The sequence below is a fragment of the Urtica dioica genome, chromosome 11 (genome assembly GCF_054948205.1).
Source record: "Urtica dioica subsp. dioica isolate 48M chromosome 11, U.dioica_male_clone48M_v1_H2, whole genome shotgun sequence".
Taxonomy (NCBI): domain Eukaryota; kingdom Viridiplantae; phylum Streptophyta; class Magnoliopsida; order Rosales; family Urticaceae; genus Urtica; species Urtica dioica.
The window spans coordinates 10321587-10330107 of NC_142766.1; the positions used below are offsets into that span (position 1 = coordinate 10321587).

An 8521-nucleotide genomic window follows, 5' to 3' on the forward strand; every position below is an offset into this window, starting at 1 on the left:
GGTTATTCACCAAAAGAGACCCCTCGAATTTCCACCACCCAAATCCCTTAGTGCTTACCCCTATTCCAAGTCTCTTTTCTGAATTTCCATTTTATGTATATAGTACCTTAATTTCCATCTTAGCAGAAATAAAAACAATGAGCTTATATATATATAGTAGTTACTAACTGGGAGTTGTATATATAAAGTCAATAAGTATAAATATAGTAGTTACTTGTATCTACATATACACCAGTCAATACATATTTAGTATTTATGGATGTTTAAGTACTAGATATTCAGTATTATTTATAATTAGTAGTTGCGTATACAATTCTATTTAATATTAGACCATATTAATTACTACACATTCTGAGACGGCTATATATATATGTAAGGAAAGCTTCGAAAACTCGGGAAAAAGATAAGAATGAGCGTGAAAGAGTGCACGAACCACGATGGCGAGGACCGCCGGAAAGCGTGTTGGCGAGTGGTGTGGGTTGTAGCTGCGGCGGTGGCGATCGTGTCGATGGCCGTGCTGGTGACGTGGGCGGTGCTCCGGCCGTCGGCGCCGCGCTTCATCCTCCAAGACGTGGCGGTGTACAACTTCACGGTGGACGGAGCGCCGCCGTACGCCGTGAGCGCCGTGATCCAGGTGACTCTGTCGTCCCACAACCCCAACGAGCGCATTGGGATCTACTACCGCCGCCTGGACGCCTTTGCCACCTACCGCGGACAGCAGATCACGGCGGCGACTCTCCTTCCGGAGGGGTACCAGGGCCACCGCGAGATCGCCGTCTGGTCGCCGGTCCTCTTCGGCGCCGCCGTCCCCGTCTCGCCCTTCCTCCAGCTGGCCCTCGAGCAGGACCTCGCCGCCGGGGCTGTTCTCGTCCAGATCAAGGTCTCCGGCGCCGTCCGCTGGAAGGTCGGCTCCTGGGTCTCCTCCCACTACCGCCTCGACGTCAACTGCCCCGCTTATCTCCGATTCAGCGGATCCCCGTCCGTTCGGATGCAGCTCGTCCAGCGCTGCCACGTCGAAGCTTGATGTCATGTCTTCTATATAACTATTTAGATTCTAATTACTATTTCTTTGGTCGGTTTATTATTGTTGGTCATATAGCATTTCGCCAGCTTTTTTTTTTTAATTAATTAATTCTTCTATCTATTATTTGTCAGAATATATGGGATGGGAACGTATTTGTTCTGTTTACTCTGTCTGTTTAATAAGGATTTCAATTAACACATGGTAAATATGTTGAATCCGAGTCCCTTTTTCATATATCACTTAATATATATATATATATATATATATATACAGTGACGGATCCAGAGATTTGACTCAGTGGGGGCGCAAAGACGATTAGTTTTTGTTTAAAAGAATTGTGTGAGAATTACCAATCACCATTTTTTTAAGAAAAAATTATTACAACTAGTCAATTTTTTAACTTCTTGTACGATTTTAGCCAAAGTTTCATTTTATTAAGAAAATAGCACATCATACCGAAGTAAATTAAATTAATTAAACCAGTTAAATTTAATATACTTCAACCTAGTGGACTATTTTTTAATAAAATTAAACTTTGATTATCTATTAAAAAAGAGTTAGTTATTGAGCTACTGCTCTAATTACCCATTTTTCAAACTAAGAAAGACAATACAATTCAAATGAAAATTAATAAGATTTTCATATTTATTGTGTAAAATTATAACTGAACATATTTAAGTGTAAAATAAATAAATTTATACGAATTATTTTTAAAATTTTAAAAAATCAATTAATTTTGTATTGAATTTATTTGTTAAAATAGATTCAAATTTCAAGCCGTAAAATATTTCATATATAAATAATATTTTAAAATAAATTTAAAATGGCGACATGGAGCATTAGTTTCTTATATTCAGTAACATTGTCATGTACCACTATATTTTTTTTCGTTTTTTTCTAAAGTATATTTAATGCATAAAGTGAAAAAAAAAATAGTTTAATATATTCATTTTTAGAAACTATGAGGATTACAGGATGTATTAATTTTTGTTTTTATTATTTACATATATTTGTATATTTCACGCTTGCATTGGTTAAAAGTTTAATTGAATTAAAAAAAAAAACGTATAAAAAAGGTCAATAACATTCTAAAAGGAAAATGGGGGCAGCTGGGGATCGAACAGTGCGCGCGAGGATGGAAACCACCCGCGATAACCATCTAACCACGACGTACTCTCTTTGTCAAGTGAAAATTCTAAAAATATATATTGATCAAGTTATACTTAATTAATCATAATTAATTTTTAAAAATTATATAATAATTATTTACCCGATTTTTTGAGTGGGGGCCCGTGCCCCCACTGGCTCCCACCTAGATCCGTCCCTGTATATATATATATATATATATATATATATATATATATATATATATATATATATATATATATATGGCAGACCGGGAAGATGGAGAAGACGGCCGAGAGTTGGGGGTCTCCGGGTTATGGTGGCCATGTTTATTTAGAAGCATGTGAATTGATTAATTACTTAACTTCTTGACATAATGGCAGACACTGTCATAGAATTTTATCCCACTCCTGAAGCCTGTTGACTTCTTGAAATACTTAATAAGTTTTAAGATTCAAGGACGCAACGAAATCATTTTTTTTTTATAGTCTGATGGAGATCCTCATCTTCGACCACATGTATTAACTTAAGATTAAAATATTTTATATGATCTGCGTTATAAACTTTATAAACACTCTTCACTTAAGTCGAAGATAAAAAGATCGAGTCAAACGACATCCATTTCTAGCTTCTTTTTTTTTTTTTTTTTCTTGATTCTTCTAAGTTTTTTACGCTCAATATAAGATGATGTTGATTTCTTACCTGTATGGATGAAGTTGAACTGCGACCTCAAAACAATCCCGAGAACTTCGAGTGTCTAGGTAAGATTATCTCGAAATAGAGACGAATCTAATAAAACATAGCAAGTAATAGAGGGTGTTGATTGATAGGTGAAACTTATGGCGTATGCTTGTATGTGTAAGAGAATGTCCCTCTTTTCAGTCGTCTTTTCTTGTATTTATAGGCTTTAGATTCGTTATTTCCTCAGGGAACCTCTCTCAGAACTTGCTAGTGGGTGGTTATTTCATTGTCTGCTCGGCATAACCATCGAGGTGAGTGTTTTAATTAAGTTTGAATTTGTTTACACGTGCTTTATATTTTGTTTGACTAGTCTTTGACTCATCATATTCTCTTCTCTCCAAAGTTCTGCTAGATAAGGTTTGTTCTTAACTTATGAACAGATCAATAATTATCCTTAGCACACCCTCGGGCTTATTTGACTCGGGATTGGTGCTGGATTCTTTCTGTTCTCAGTGCCTCCGAGCTCATGCTCGGACTGTGCAAAAATTATATAAGTAACAGCAGCCTTTCAGTTTCTTAGTATTTTAGTAAAAATAGTAAGGAACTATATGGTATGATCTTCAATTCAATTATACCTCGAACACTTTTATTATTTTTTTAATTCTCGGTTCATTTCGAGATCATTATGCTCTGACCCTTGTTGGATTGAGTTATCTTTTGATTGTGGATATAAATAGCATTTTGTGAATTTTCAAATTCATTTTTTCTTTTTCTTCAAATTTTCAACGCGTGTTTTGTCCTTTCGACATCTCGGGTGCATTGTGTGGCGATTCCTTCATTCTCGAAGCTTATTCGGCCGCAATCTTGTTTGTAAATTTTTTTGCTATCATACTTGCAAGCGCGTTCAATGCATGTTTGTTTTGATATCGTCTGTCAAGATATTTTTATTTTTGGTATTTAGATGGCTGCTCGGTCCTTTGACTTTCTCCAAGTTCTTAGTGTTATAGTTTCGATTTAAATTTACTAGGACATGAGAGGTTTTTTGCGTCCAAAACTTGAAATTCGATCATCGAGTGGTTTGGATGACGAAACCAAATCCTGAGGACGTTATCCTTGTTGGTGGATCGAGCGCGCATCGGACACGAACGATCGCTCCGATGCGACTCGTTTGAGATGATTCCACCATATAACCATATTAATGCGGAAAAATAATTAATTACGCTGATCATAAGCTAATTAAATTATGGTTATAATTAACAAGATCTAGTTATGTTTAATTAATTTAATTCACGAGAGCATATAAGTCAAGCAACCGATATAAGAGTAAACGAGTACTTACATTGATTTTCGGTTCAGCTACAGAACGCTCCAATCCAATCGCGTACTCCTTGCGTCGTCTTGATGAAGGACTCGAGGATGACACCTTAGTCTTCCGAAACGTAATCTCCGAGACGAATAAGAAAGATAAGTGGGCACAGTCTTTATCTCACTAGATCACGAAACTATGTGTTTCGAGATCTCTCTCTTATTTTACTAAGAATGGAAACGAATTTCCAAGGGGAGGGAGAGGCAGATGCACGGCCAAGGGAGGCTAGTGATGCACGAAATTTCTCTAAAAAATATGCTTAAAATAATTGCTTATTTTTGTCTTCTCATGAACCCCTATTTATAGTAGTAAGAGGAGATATTCATGGAATCTTCCAGAATATTTTATTTCCTTTTATTGTGTTCACACTAGAGGATTTAATCTAGGCCCTTGGATCTCAACAAGTGAATCCTACTTTTTCTCTCATCCATCAGATCAATATCTATGGGATATTATTCTTTTATTTAAATAGAGAATAATTTATTAAGTGAGATAATAAAGGAGAATATATTATTCTCCTAAATATTCTCCTAAATACTTTCCTTTAAATAATGAGAAAATATAGGACAATATCTTATATTTTTCTCTCTCCTTTATTTAAACAACTAAAGAGAAAATATTGGTAAATACCAATATTATAAAATTCGAATTTTAGGCACACGGCCAAGGGGGAATTTGCGCAAACCCTAGTGCCAAAAATTCCCAAATCCGATTTTCATATTTTGTGCAAGGCCCAATTGCTTAAAACCCAATTAATTATTTATTTACTTGGTCCAACAATAAACAAATAATTAATAATTGTTTATTTACTTGATCAAACAATAAATAAACAATTCTACCATAAATATTTATTTAATTCTGCGAATACCCGTTTTTCAGAATTAATGTTGTCAATCACAATTACAGCAAGTGAGATTAATAATGATAAACATTATTATACGAAAGTTCTTATCCGCCTTTATCAGAGCCGAATCGGGGACTATGGACCTAGTAATAGGAGCTTAACAAATCCGATGAAAAAGACAAAATAGTCCTTTCTCTTTTGTCCATAGATTCGTCTAATCTTTGTCAAATACTCCACCTTGTAAGCCAAGACTGAACTCTCCTTTATACTAGAATTATATTTACTCATCGTGACGAGTGTCCACTGATATAGTCAGTTCGTGATCAAGATCCTCCAGGTTCAACCCGTGTCAAGAGAAGTCAATTTATCCGTTATACTTCTCTTGATACATATCAGCCCTAAGCATTGTTGCTTCCCCAGCGAAAGATTCTTTCGAACGTTACTTACTTCGAAAGTGCTAGCAATCTATCGGTTCTAGAATCAACCCTTAGGTGAGTGAACATTAACCTTCTTTCAGGTAGGATGGATTCCGTATCTGTAAATCACTTCCCACTCGAATCATGCTCTGAGAAAACTCCCAAGACATAAACTGTGATTAGCATGAATAGCCTTTTAGCGAATGAGTCAAAGAGCTCAGTAACATAACCCAGTGTCCATGATCACTTCAGGATTTAGATCAAGTCTCAATGTGACCATCATAGTGACCTCGGTTAATGTGTCGTAACGGTCCTTAAACGACACATCTACAACCAAGACTTGTCCAAGTCGTACACTAACCACAAGTGTAGAATGCTCCCACATAGTGATCAGCCTTCACCTATGTGTTCCACATATATGACTTTAGATATAGCTTTCCAGGCGTATATCAGTCATCGACCATGTTTTAGCACACCGCCCGAACTCAGGTGCCCAACACGTGACTCGGTTAGATACGGATGCTATGGAAGATAGTTGTTATTGATTCTAATTGTTTAGAACTCAACCCACTAATCATATAATGCTAATAAAGTATTCTTATTATCGAATTTAGTAATCATTATCTTCAAGTGAGCAATATTCCCAACAATCCTTCACTCTTTTTTTCATTATTCGGATTGGTACCATGTTCGGAGATCGGTTGGGTGTAAGATTATTTCTTAATGAAATAATATTTTCTTATATGGAAATAATCTCCACTTATTATGGTCCATATAAACTCATTAATTCTGATCAAATCGCGTTCATATTAATGCCGGAAATCAAATCGCAATCCCTTAATTAAAGGATTGCAATATTCTCCATTGATGGTTTGGAGCCTATAAATATGACGGTTTTGGGGTTCCTAAACTCACTCACCCATTCAGAATACCAACACCATCTAAGGGTGAGAGCGAGAGTTTAGAAGATCCTCAAAGCAACTCGCCGGAATCGGAGTCCGGAGCTCGCCGGAAAAACACAACAATGGCCGGAGGTAAACCGATCATTTTCGCTTCCGCTTTAACGTGTTCATGTTGCTAGAACACCTTTAGTATGTGTAAAAATTATCTTACATTTGGTATCAGAGCCCCACACAACCTCTACCTTGTTTTTAAAAATTTCCATATTCTTGTGTGTTATGTGTTGCATTTTTTTGACGTCAAAATGTTAATATTATTATGGAAATCTTTGAGAAAATTGTTTTGTGATTCTTTTGGCTTTTGAATCACTCAATTCGGTGTTAAAATGAGGGAAAACGAGTCGGATCTTGAAACGGGTCACAACCGGGTCGTAATAACCCATCTAGAGGTTGAAGACGATGAAAAACGACATGTAGTTTAAAATTTGGCGTCGTGTTTTTTTGTCGTTTCAAATTATGTCGTTTTTGGTGTTTGCTGTCGTTTTCTTCTCAACTTGCTTTGAGCTGTTTGACGGGCCTGCTCTTATTTATTTTGGCCTATTAACTTAAAACCTCTTCATTACATGTTTTCAAATATGAGGTCAACTCCAGACTTGGTTTTTATTACATGTTGTGCGCTTTATGTAATGATTACATAAAAGGTATTTATATAATATTATATACGTAGCAAACTAGGAATGTAAAAACCTCCAAGACTTGGTATATGTCTTTAACACTATGCACTTTACGTAATTTCTATAATATTGTTTTAAGATCTTTATTAAGAATATGATTTATTGTCATATTATATAGTAAATAAAATATTTTGATGCATGTTATTAATTTTATTTGCATTATTTAGAATCTGTATGCAAATATTTAGTTTTAAATTTATATTGTGTTAGAATAATTAAGAAGTTATATGACGGTTTATTATTATTATTTTGTAATATGCATATAACATTTAGCAATGACTAGCACAATATTATTTATTTTAGTCTTTATTATTGTTTGTGATTTATATGATCTTAATTAATTAAAGAATAGCCACAGCATCTTTAATTAATTTAGATTGTATATTTAGAATTAATGTCACATAAAACAATAATTGTGGTTAATCATATGTTATATTATGAAATCTACCCACAGGAATTTTATAATATTTGTATGATTAATTAGGATAAAATATCAAATTATATTTCCTAATTAACCCACAGGTATTAGGAAAAGGAACATAGTTTGACAGTTTTATCATAATCGTGTGAATCTAATTGAATTAGAACTTTAGCCCACACGCAAGTTTTATGTCTCTAGATTCATTGAGTAACACATGTTTTGCATTGGTAAATCATGATATAGTTATTTTCTTCAAAACATATTTTAATATGCATGTTTAAATTCTGTAAATCGCAGCTAGTCAAACTGTAGGTTACTCTGATGTTAAGTGCGATGTTCCCGAACTCAAAGGGGACAATTTTAAGGTCTGGAAAGAGAGAGTTCTCCTTCAACTAGGATGGATGGATATTGACTATGCCATAAGGAAGCCTGAACCTCCCTCAATTACTGAGGAGAGTACCCCAGATCAGGTTGATATTTATGAAAAGTGGGAGCGATCTAATCGCCTCTGCGTTATGTTCATAAAGACCAAAGTATTTACTGGGATTAGGGGTTCAATTGAGCAATATGACAAAGTTCGTCTCTTAATGAAAGCAATAGACGATCAATTTGTCACTTCAGCTAAGGCTTTGGCAAGTACTCTTATCATGCAGTTCTCATCCATGAAACTCACTGGAGTAGGAGGTATGTGTGATTATATCATGCGTATGAGGGATATTACGGCCCAATTAAAGACGTTGGAAGTTGAAATGTATGAATCCTTTCTGGTTCACTTCATTCTGTGCACTCTGCCCCATCAATATGGCCCATTTAAGATTTCTTATAACACACATAAAGATAAATGGTCAATTAATGAACTTATGACCATGTGTGTTCAAGAAGAACATAGGCTGGCTATGGAAGAGGGTGAGAAAGTGAATCTAACTTTCTCTGAAAGGGAGAAGAAAGATCGTGCCAAAGACAAAGGCAAGATCCCTGTCAAACTGGACATAAAGAAAGAGTCAAAGTCTT

At 35.3% G+C, this 8521-nt stretch overlaps 1 pseudogene; it reads left to right on the forward strand.

The window, feature by feature from the left end:
- Positions 1–205: 205 nt before the first annotated feature.
- LOC149381125 (NDR1/HIN1-like protein 1 pseudogene) lies at positions 206–1187 on the forward strand (annotated as a pseudogene).
- The last annotated feature ends 7334 nt before the right edge of the window (positions 1188–8521 follow it).